A 9316-nucleotide genomic window follows, 5' to 3' on the forward strand; every position below is an offset into this window, starting at 1 on the left:
ATGAACCACTATATTTCAGTTACAAGGCGTTGGGTATCGTTTAATCGAAATAATATCCAAATTTAATTAATTTATACAGGAACACCTCATTATACCATCCAGAAAATATGTTGGATACTAATTCAATCAGCAGCCCCAAATGTACTCAACAGCTAATTTTTGGATGGCAGGAGCCCACATTCCATTATTTTTAACAGGTAATAAAATAACGTGTTGTCACTGTGTCAGGAAATCCAGCCCAATGCCCCTCAAATCACTGCAACACTCTCAAACATCTCCATAATATATTAAGGATCCCTCACACTGAGAAACATCGAGAACACCAGTGAGTGTGACAAACACTGGAAATACCGATGAGCAACTCTTTAGCAATGAGCTGCGTAGTGGGCGTATCTGTGTGCAATACTGGGGATACAGCGTGGAATCGATATAAATTACATTTTTCCTTCTGCACTGCCCCAAACTTGCACTGTAATCTAAATAAACAATGAAGTGATGTGTTAAATATACATTAAAGTGCCACTAAGCTTCAGCAAAATAAAACAACGGTTACTGCTTGAAGAGTTGCTTGACTGAGGTTTGGTGGCAAGAGGCAGCAAAGGGAATTGCAGTTGTTTTTTTCTTGGAGGTGCCTGAAGGTGAGAAGGAATGAAGATGGCAGGCCCCACCCCAGGCAGCTCTCCCCCTGAGTTACAGCTCTGGCAGACCTCTTGAACTCATCTAATTTTCTCATAGGCATTTGCATTTTCTTAAAAGGTATTTTCATTTAATAATACAGGGAAGACGAGAACAATGTACAACATATTTATTCAATACACAAAGGTCATTCTGTTGAAAGAACAGGTGAAAACAAAGTGTTTTTGCTGGCTTGTACAGGAATCATTATAGCAAGTTTTAATTCAGATGATGAACTTGGAAGAAACCTTCTTAAAAATGGTCATGCCAAATATCCCATAGCAAGAGATACCTATATTCTTGTGAATAATAATAAAAGGTATTTAACAGAAGACATAGCTAATAAATAAGGGGGTGTTTGAAGCACTCTGTGGATTCAAAAGACATCTCCCAGCTAAGGAAAAAAGAAGAATTATTGATGAAGTTCTTAATGCAGGAAACAGGAGTTGGTGAAATTGAAACCAATTTATAAAATAAATGAAAGGAAAAGCAGACAGCAAGTATTTAGGAAGGCTTAGAAGAGAATAGCTTAGGAGCTACAATCTTTGGTTTTTATGCTGTACTTATCACTCTAATACTTTCCTATAATCCACTGAAGTTGTTCAGAAAGAATGCAAAAGATGTCTGGAGAAACCATTTTGACCTCTGTCTCGTGGTTCGAGACTTATCTCGAGGTCATCGCCGGAACGGTGACAGCTCACACCACGGGCAGCTCCTCCATCTCCCCACGAGACCCTGTATTTCCAGGCTTCAGGCCGTCTCCTACCTCCAGCTCCTCCAGTCGGACGGTCTGTAAGTCCGTCCTCGCGGCTCTTCCCTGCATACAGGGGGGCCCACGGTCAAGGCCGGGCCGTGGGCGTGCCCCTGCGGGCTCCAGCCATCCCCGAGGGCGAGCACCTGCCCAAGGGCGCCTGGCGGCGGCATCCCTTCCCCACACCCGGGCTGGGAAGAAGGGCGCCCCTGCCTCTGGCGCGGCTCCCCACACTCGCCCTGGAACCCTGGGGCTGCTGGCGCCACCTCCACGCAGGAGGTCAGCGAGAGGAGAAGCTACGACTTAAGATAGAGAAATGGAAAGACACTCTCCAGAGTCCAGCTCTGCGTCCAGTGACTCCAAGGCCAGTTCCGCCTCTTCCTTCCTTCTCCCCATTAAAACAGTCACCCAATTCCCCTTTATGAATAAATTGGTTTGAGATCAATTTCTGTTACTGCAACCGAATACATTCTGATCAACACGCCTATGTGTCCACCAGGATTGGTTAAATAAGCTTCGGTATATCCCCAAAATCAAACGTTGTGTGACTATTAAAACAATCATGCCGAAGTATAACTTTCAATAAAAATTAAATGAAAAGTTGGCATGCAAAGATGAACTGATATATTAGGTAAAAAAAAAAAAAAACAGTAATAAACAACATCCACACTATAATTTTGCTAGAAATAGGCAGATAGAGACAGCAAAATTTTCATGGTTTTTATCTGGGTGGTGGGATTATGTATGGTTTTAAAAGTCATTTTCCATAAATTATAAATTTTAGTTTTATATTTTAAGAAAATTGATACTAAAAACCAAGCCTTTGTTCCTATCTTTTTACAGACCCATGAGCAAATTAAAACATAGTACCCCACTCATTCGCTTTGCATTTTACCACACTTTGTCTTACAAAATAGGTTTCTTTTCACATGATGACATATCATCCCTTCCCTTTTTCAAGCAATGGAACTTAAAAACGATGACATTTATAAGGATGACAAATAATCAGCACCCTCCACAAGCATAGTTTATGGCTTTTTAGCTAAAGTAGCAATATGCAAAAGAAACATTTTGATCTAAATGCATTCACTCAGTAGCTTTCTATTTTTCTCCGTAGTGATACATGTAAAATATGAAAAGTAGGATTTTTTTTCTTTTTCATACCTATTTCAAAAAGCCTTAAGGGTTTTTTATACCTCCTTAAAATTTCAGCCTGTATATGGAGTTCATTTTAACACTAAAATGTGGGGCAATCACCAATAGCTGAATCTATTACTGCATTCTTGATGAGAAGCACTAATGGTTTAAAATATTTCTTTATTGAATTTTTTTTTCATGAAAATGAGACTGAAAGCTTTGGAAGGAGGTTTTTTTTTTTTTAAGTCATATGAAAAGTCAGCCTTTTATCAGCCTTCAGACCACAGAAGAACCCCAAGGACTTTTTTCTAATATAATTTAACCCCTTCCTTTAAGACCATAAGAGCTGGAGTATGGTTTAATAGGTAGATTTAGAGGCTTCTGTGCCTCCAGAAATCCTCCTTTCATCAAAACAATGGCTATAATTAATATTTATGATTTTTCCTTTCACTTCAAAGGACTTTACAAATCGCTACCACAGGAATCATGACACTCGCTAATAAAGTACTTCTCAGTCCCAGAAGAGAAATTTCCAATCCTCTTGTTCCCCCTGCAAGGACGCAGTTACAAGGGAGGCTGGTGGCCGCTTGACCCGTTCAACTCCCCATCGTCAAGAATGAATCTGGAATATGGGAAACTATCGGCCCATGCTGAGTCCCCAGAGTCTGCACTGCAAAGCCAGTTCATTCCATCTCTGTGGCTGTGATGGCTGCAGGGGAGGCATGTTTGTATGCCCCTCCCAAACAAAGGGGTATATATATATTTAAGAAGTTGTAAGAAGTAGAGAAGAAGGATCTGTGGCAGGGACTGCAAGTGGTCTGTAAATCCCAAAGTATGTATAATCTGGTTCTTTATAGAAAAAGCTTCCCATTCCCTTAAGAAACAATGAAACAAGTCCAACCGTGAGATAACAGCTTCTGTTAGCATTGCCTAATGTCCATGCCAGAGTCATTCAGAAACTTGGACATACCATACAGGTAAATATATTCCATGAAACACGTTTCAGGTACTAACATTCTGTTTTGTTTGTTATAGAATCAGCGTGTTCCTCTGGATCGACAGAGAATATAGACTGACAAAAGCCAAGTTCATGTACCAACAGGCATGCAGGAAACTACACACACACAGCGTAGTCATTAACCACTGGCTGCTGACATCAAGCGCTGCTGCCAGACTGTAATGCCACCGAACGATAATGCCGAAAGGAAGAGATAAAAGGAACAGCTCCCCAGCCGTAGGTGCAATTTGGGGAGACTTACAGGCAAGACCGAGCCTATTTAGGTTATGCTGCATGCCTTTTGTCTAGCTATTTAGCTCATTTTATCAGATGTTCATCTCAGAGTTTTTTAAGCCATACCCACCTTTACCAAAAATGAAGCAAATGCTCTTAGGTCCCCAATGCAACAGTAACAGAAACTGCTTTTGTTTGTGAGGCTTTGTGCAAAACAGGGCGCATACATCGCATCCTTGGAGCCTTGGAACACCCTATAACACAGCCGCAGCTCTCCATGTTTCACAGGGGCTCTGAGTGGCACGCCCCGCATAATGGAAACCATCTGAAGGAAGGTTAGAGAGGAGTGAGGCTTGTGGGACTAGCAGCATGGTTTATGTTCAATCTTTCTGCCAAGGACATTGGACATAGACACCATGCGATGAATTTTTCATCAAGAATCCAGAACCCTATTGGAAACCAACCATATAAAATTCAGAAATTGTTCTCTTTGGAAGGGGCAGTTAAACAAACTACATAACCGCAAAAATGTACCCATGTCACGAGGATACTATTTAGACCCTGATATAAAAGCGCATCTTCTCTAATTGCCTCCAGTGGTGACCTAAGCAGACGGCTGAAGGCAAGTGGAAGCTAGGCGAACGTGAACTAAACACAGGACCCGACTTATGCAATTCACAACCAAACTATATTCCTCGCAGTTCTATTATGAGTCTGAATGAATGCTCACCTTCCCTCCCAGTTTCTGTTGTTTCTCTGACATAAAGATACCTAAAAATCCACGTGCATAACTGCATGTGGTCCATTTCTTACTCTGACACACCAAATCTGTCTTCATGCTTCTTCATGTGTGTGCTGTGCTGCCCAAACGTGACACCTCCTATGGTGTTTGGCCCATTATCAGCTCTTACTCGGTGTTGGTTTTCATCCATTGTACCCCATTCCTTCATGGGGATTTTGGGCAGAAAAAAGAGCTCCTTCCATGTTAGATTTTGGGGTTAACCCAATTTTCCTTTTTAATCCATAATTTAGTTTTTCAAGCAAAGCAATATTATAGCATGAATTCTTGACTCCTGGAATTAAAGCTGCATAACTCAAGAAAAAAAAAGTATGGGGTAAGAGAATTTTCCCCTCTTTTCTTGAACAAAATGCTGGTTGTACTTAAAATTCTCAAACAGGTCAAGTTTTCGTTGTCAGCCATGTATTATCTTTTCCTCACCCGGGACAAGTCTCCCACGTTGTTGCGTGCCTCACGCGTCCCCCCTCAGTAAATAAGAACTCCGGAAGCATCGGGAGACCAAGTCTTAGCCATACTTGCTTTCCTAAGAGCTGCTAGAATCGTTGGCACACCATAAAATTTATTTCTGTTTCTACTCTCCACCGTCAAAGTTGCCATTCCTCACTAATAGCCCTTCTTGAAAGTTCAGATGCTAAAGTAAAAGTGGATGTCTCATCCTCTCACCCTACAGCAACCCCCTCATCCTCTCCGGCCCCTGGTTTTGCCCTTTCCCCTCCTCTCAACTGAACTTACAATGAGGATTTAATAGTTAAAGAATACAACTACTTTAAAGACTAAAATGGGGTGTGAGGGGGGTTCAGTGGGAGGATTCCCACCTGCCATGCAGGAGACCCGCATACGATTCCCAGCCCATGCACTTCCCAAACAAACTAACAAGCAAACAAAGAAAGGAAAAACAAAAGTTCAGCAAACGGTGCTGCAATAACGGGATACTCACATGGAAAAAGAATGAAATGTGACTCCCGCCATACAGCATAAAAAAAAATAAAATTAATAATGAAAATAAAAAAGTTATTCTTTATGGATACATTGTATTACTAAAATAATTTTTGAAGTCCAAAATTTGAAAAATAAAAAACCCCTGCCATTCCTTTAGCACTGATAACATCACCTCGATATTGCAGAATATGAGGGAGGTTTCATTTATTAAATCTACCTTATACCAGAAATAGGACTAGCACTTTAAGTTCATTATCTTATTTAACCCTTTTTGTTTTTTACTTTGTATTGTGGAAATTTTTTAACATCCACCAAAGTAGAGATAATAACACAATGGACCCACCAACCCCAATCCGGGTCTCTCACCCCCACTGCCATGTGTCCATTATCGTTTTCCTACATCCCTTACTCCATCCACTCCCTTTCCCAGTAGGTTATTTAAAAGAAAATCTTAGATATGAATTTGTATTTAATTAACTCTAATTTTTTTTAGAAAGGTTGTATCTTTCTAGTTTTGCAAAGGAGGCAAGAGTCTCAGAGAAGAGAATAAATTGCTCATAGTCATGCAATCATTAGGTAGCGGGGCAGATCTGAATCCAGGTTAATACAGGTAGAAATCCCTTTTTCCTACATGCTGCTAACCCCTAGGCCTTCCAAGAGACAACTGCTTTCTTAAACCATTTAAGTTAAAAATATTTTGACCTAGGGTGGTACAACGGTGGCTCGGTGGCAGAATTCTTGCCTGCATGCTGAGGACCCAGGTTCAGTTCCCAGAGCCTGCCTGTGCCAAAATATATATATTTATTTTAACCTAGATAAATCTCTAATTTCTTGGGATTGGGGGCATAAAGGCAGATTTCCAAGTTCACAGTTGAAATATGTGAACAGAGGTTCTATCTATAGACACATCTGCTTTGGGGTCTGTCTTCCCTTCCCTGGGCCGGTTCCCTTAGGCCCCTCTCACTGTGAACCTGCCCATTCCAGGAACCCCAAGATCTTTACCAGTTACAGCAGTGGCAGGGCTGAGAGGGGGGGCCGGGAGGGGCAGCCGCGTGGTGCGCGCCAGTGTGAGGGGTCCGGAGGGCATCTGACCACAGAGGTGGCCTGTCCACACAGCCGCGTGCACGGGGAGAAATGAAAGCCATCGTGAAACGGCCGTCACTCAGGAGGGGTCATGTCCCGGGATGTCCCCCAGTCCCAGGCAAGCCAGGATGACTGGTCACGGACACGCTCTCACAGACACGTCCCCAAAATGACAAAAGTGGGATTCGGAGGAAATTTACTTTCCTTTATTTCACTTACCTATATTTTCTACATGATGCCATATCTATGCATGCTTTTGAAATTTTTTTTTTTTAAATCTTTTAAAACTAAAATGTCATTAACTATAATTCCACTTATCTATAACTATTTTAGTCCAGGGGCAGGATGAAGCTTACTTTTGTACCGCATATAAAAAAGTTGAATGGCGTAAGTGAGATACCCTGGAAGGCACGTAAACTCTTACCTTTCGACCACCTGGTCCCTGGTTCCCAGCTTCTCCTGCCCACGCAGCTAATGGGGGTGTGACACTTCCCCCGGTGACAGGTTCACAGGGCAGAGGCTCAAAGGCAGGGACGGAGGGTGGAGGGCAGGAGAGTTTAAAAAGCCACACGAGCAAATCCAGTGTGCTCCCTCTCACGTCTGGTTAAGAATAATTACAACATTATTCTTTTAACATTGATTTCTATATAGTTTTGAAAAAGAAAGTTAGGTTTTACTACTCTACACCAGTCATTCATTCTTAGTTTAAATTTATAAAATTTTGCTCTGTTTAATATACTGGCCTATTAATTCTAAAACTCCATGTCCTACGAGTCCATGAAAGAATGGCATTTAATGTTCCTGGTCCGTGGCTGAATGTGGGTAGGGGCTTCAGAGCTTTTATATCGTCTAGCATACTTGTTATATGCATTCTTCTTTCACCGATTTAAAATTGTCCCGTTTTCTCTTATTCATTAATTGAGCAGCCAGAGGCTAGACTTATTTCCTTTCCATAATGAATGTTCTCATAACTTTAATCAGCCCAAGTTGTTGATTACATAGTCAGGTGTGGAAATTAGGATGATAAACTTAGCTGACATAATCCTCTCTTAGCAAAGAAGCTTTAGCCTTGCTTTTCTCCCTCTGTCTGAATCACACACACACAAGCACACGCGTGATTGTGTTCTCTTGGAGCTCGCCTTTCTGTATAAAGACTTCTGACCTCAGAGTACACCATGCCTTAAGAGAACTGCACGGTGAGCTGTGATGGACACAGGGACAGAAGCCAGCACAATGCTCTAATCTTTATAGAATGGAAGTGATTTAACGCGAAAGCTGAAGTCTGTTCAGAACCAACTATTTCTCTTTTCATGCCAGCAAGTCTATATGAATTACTGTAGGCTGATCATTAAATAATTAACAGCAGGGCTGTTCCTTACTAACAAGACTGCCGCATTCTCCCTCCTATGTCAAAGACGTATGAACATTATAAAATAGAATCTTCTCTTCTCCCAGGTTCATGGAAGATTTCATCCCAGGTGCATTCTGTTAGCTTTTCTGGGGTTCTGTTCTTATGGCCCAGGCAATAGAAGGTGAAATTAGAAAAAGCTTATTTTCTTAAGCAGCATCTGACCCTCCCTGGTGGAGTTTTATTTTACCCGCCATGTCTTGCGGATTTAGTTTTCACTACTACAGAAAGCAGGTCGCAGCCCTCTGGGAAGCAGCACCGAGAGAAGCTCTGTCCCCGCGCACTGGCTTGGCAAGGCTCCTGCATTGCCTGGTCTTACCACACCCCCCCAGCCTCGCACGGTCTCGGAATCGAATCCCGCGTCATTTGCAGTGGCTGTAACTGGACCCAAGCAGGAGGAAGACAACAGGCTGTAAAACAAGGAGCACTTTTGATTCTTCGTTTCACAAAAGCCTGCTGGTTAGTTGCCAGTGGATCTGCCTCATCCTTTCCAGGTGGCAGGTTAGCGCGAGGGACGAGGGGTTGAGCTCTAAGACACTACACCTTTTTATCAACCTTACCTGACATCATCTTAGACTTTGTGAAACCTGTGGGGGTCACAGGCTAGCAGGGGAAATACAGGCTGCAAAGAAGGACACAGACTCAGTCAGGAGATGCCAGGAGCCAAGCGGCATGCCTGAAACTCCGGGTGTCTTTTAAAAGACTTTCAGAATAAGTTTTATTTTCTTAATTGAGTGTCGATATCTTGAGATATTTCAACACACACACACACACACACACACACAGACACACCTGTTCATTGGCTTGTATGAACTTGGAATTGAGAAGCATCTGAAAGGCCATCTAAGTCAGTATTTCACAAACACCGGACCCCAGGACCAGCTCATGAGCTTGGTCAATCTTCAGAGGCTCTCCCGGTGGCTTTGTGCACCAGCGTTTGAGACTCACGCGTCCAGGCCACGCCCCTTCGCCCTGGCACCTCCCGCGGTGGCCGCAGACGGTTCTCCACTTGCTCTCACGCACGGCCTCAGATGATACTGGACAGGCTGGTAAATAATACAGGTTTACAAAGCAGCCTAGCAAGAAGAATAGCCCTTTCTTGCTGCATCTGTATATTCTTTTTTTTTTTTTTTTTTTTTTTTTTCATTTTTTTTTTATTAATTAAAAAAAGAATTAACAAAACAATTAGAAATCATTTCAATCTACATGTACAATCAGTAATTCTTAATAACATCACATAGTTGCATATTCATCATTTCTTAGTACATTTGCATCGATTTAGAAAAAGAAATA

The sequence above is a fragment of the Tamandua tetradactyla genome, chromosome 22 (assembly GCF_023851605.1).
Source record: "Tamandua tetradactyla isolate mTamTet1 chromosome 22, mTamTet1.pri, whole genome shotgun sequence".
In the NCBI taxonomy this organism is placed as follows: domain Eukaryota; kingdom Metazoa; phylum Chordata; class Mammalia; order Pilosa; family Myrmecophagidae; genus Tamandua; species Tamandua tetradactyla.